Genomic DNA, 3,049 nt, shown 5'->3' with positions numbered 1-3,049 from the left:
TGCAGCTCTGAAATGAATTACCTGCCAAGGCAGACTGGTCTCCTTATTTTCCTACCTTTTTACAAAGTATTATGTTAGATTGTTCCTGTATGCAAAGGCTGCTGTCCTTAAAGGTCTACAGTTTCCTTGAGCTCTTCTTTCATGTTCCCAGGACTGACACATCCAGTAGCACTGCTGACATTTCTTGTCGCAGACTCACAGTGGGACTTGTGGTGTAACATATAGAACAACTGGCTTTTTCCAAGTTTACAACTGATTTCTTCTATTACTTGTTATGTGAATGTCAGGTTTTAAAATGTAATAATGACTTAACATCATTTGAACCTGAATATTCCCTGACTGAGAAGGCACTGAAGCTATGAGCAAATAAAACCTGTTTGTGCTGCCTAATTCCAATCAGAATTGCGGCACTGTTCCATAGCATCTCTGCTGGATGAACCAGAACTGGCACATCCATTGATTTCTACCAGCTGTTTTCTGCCAATTCCAGTTCCTGACAGGGAGCAAGCTGTGTAGCTGGCAGCAAAGAATCGCAAACAGTTCAAATATGCCCCAGGGAGGGCAAATGCTTACCCAAAGCTCATCAAGGGATTGCTATTATGCTTCACAAGATACATATACATTCACCACATCTGTCTCCTATTATTTGTACTCAGAACTGACAAAGGACTGAGATAAACACGTGCCTGTTTAATACAGTACAAGAACAAGGTGTTTGTAAGAGACAAATATTGTAGGCATTTTGGTGAATAATTTCCTAATGAAACTTCTTTTTTATGTTCTGTGATATGTTTCTGTAGATGATCTATACTTTAAGAGGCCAAGTTATCTATTTAAATACCAAGACAGCCTATTCAAGTACTTTAAATCTAAATTTGTTCATTTTCGTCTGGTGCTTTGACAGTCTCACAACATAGTACAAGAAGCCTTTAGCTGGGGACCTGCTGCCTTCTTCAGTTTCTTTTTGATTTTTCCGAGAGCTCTCTTCACAATGAACCAACCAGAGGATGCTGTAAAATGCTTTCTAAAATATTAATGGTTTTGCAGCAAGTCACAATGGTTTGACAAGCTCCCTTTCCCCACATGAACTACACGACTGACCACGTGCAGGCTTCTAGCTCATTTCAAATACAACAAGGTTTGCCTTTGCTTTGCTTCTGCAATGAGTAAAAGCATCTATTAGTTGATGCAGGTCAGATGAAAAAGGTAAATTTTTAAGCCATGGAAACACATTTGGTTTTGATTCCCTGTTTTTCTCCATGTTATTTTATGTAAAAGCAGGGTAATAAAATTGAAAGAAGTTTGGTGCCCATAGATTCTTTAGAAGTGAACAGGAGATGAAAGATGAAGAATTTTAAAAAGTAAGCTTTATTAGGTAAAGCAAAGACATATTATGGCAGAAATATTAATATGTCTCTGTGGGAGAGCATATTTTGGTAATAGTCTTACAGGTCTCAAAACCTGTCCAGTGATTGCGTTTTTAAGATCTTGAATGGGTTAACAGCTACTAGTATAAATTCCTGTATCTCCTCCAACCAAAATTGCAGTACAAGTTCAGGGATCTGAAGGAGAAATATTCAGGGGCCTTCTATCTAGTAGATGGTACTGGATGTAGCAGGTATTACGGTATTATGCAGAAGAGAGGCATTTGTGAAGCTGTCTGTTGGCTTCTTTTAGGAGCTGTTCATGTTCAGAGGCCCAGCATTTGTATGTATTGTGCAGGGGATTTTTTTGTATTTTTAGTTTTTTTTCTTCCTTGAGGGCTACGCAGAGAGTACAGATGCTCACTTTGTAACTGATTTGGAGTGACAGGGGTTTAGTGTAGCCCTGCAGTTACTGACCTGAAGCATTCATGATTCTGTGCCTTAAGCAAGAAGGAATAAATTATTCTACTACCTTTCACTGTCATTTTAAATCTGTAAGGGAGCTGTGCAGTATAAAAACTTTAAGACTGAGATTCTATTGTTAACATATGATTTCTTTAAGTGAGCTGTCAAAGATGGAAACACTTGCCCAGTGCAAGTGTTACTATTTTTTTCAATCAGAAACCAATAAAACATTTTATAAAGGGATTCTAAAGTGTACTTGTTAATTACAGTCATGATATAGTCTTTCAAATGCTAATGGTCTGACTCAAATTTCACTTTGTTTAGTTGTGTTAGAAGTTATGATTAAAGAATGGTATAGCTTTATAGTTGTTTTACTGCCATCTGTGTGCACCAGGCAATAACTCTGTACAGATGGTTGTGATTCAGAGACAGGTTGCCACATGCAAAAAAAGTATGTTTCAGTTATTTTAATAAGATTTATTGCAGCAGTCACAGTTAAATGCTTGAGCCTTAATGATAATTGCCACTAATCCTTCAAGAAAAATGATCAGAGTTCAGTAAACCACAAGAAGCAGATTTAGCTATAAGCTTCAGAAACATCTCACTGCAAAGGTATGCTTCCTTTTTGATTTCATGTTTTCTCCCCCTCCCCTTTCTTCCTTAAACATTTATTCCTATACCTTTGCTCTTGAAGCATTTGATATGAAAAGAGAAGACATTATTCTCTCATCCTTTGTTTTCCTTCCCATGTACAGATGCTTATTTATGTTGGAACACCTGGAGACTCAGAAATTAATTTAAATAAGTGGTAACAAGTCTGATGGTAAAGGCAGGTACCTCATAGAATTCTCAATTCCTTTGCATTAGAGATTGGGCCACATTCAAACCATAAATGTGCCGTTTTGTGTCTGTGTCTGTGATGGAAGCAGTGATTTGTATTCTGCATTTGGGCTGACATCTTACATCTCTAATTGGCTTCTATAACCAATAGTCACTTCCAAAACATGATAGTCCAGGCCAAGAATTAGAGAACCTTTGTAGTTTCCTAAGGATTTTCAGGTTTATACTCTTTGTGAACTGACAGGTCCTGTGTGTGGCCTCACAAAGATACAGCTGGAATATCAGTTTGTACTAAGAGTTTTATTCAGCCTTTACACTTCAATGCCCCAAGAGGTCTGGTTCTTCCTCTTGAATTTTAGCTTAAATTATTCTTTACTTTC

The sequence above is a fragment of the Corvus brachyrhynchos genome, unplaced genomic scaffold, assembly GCF_000691975.1.
Source record: "Corvus brachyrhynchos isolate BGI_N302 unplaced genomic scaffold, ASM69197v1 scaffold213, whole genome shotgun sequence".
NCBI lineage: Eukaryota > Metazoa > Chordata > Aves > Passeriformes > Corvidae > Corvus > Corvus brachyrhynchos.
Note: the sequence above shows the minus strand (reverse complement) of the source record.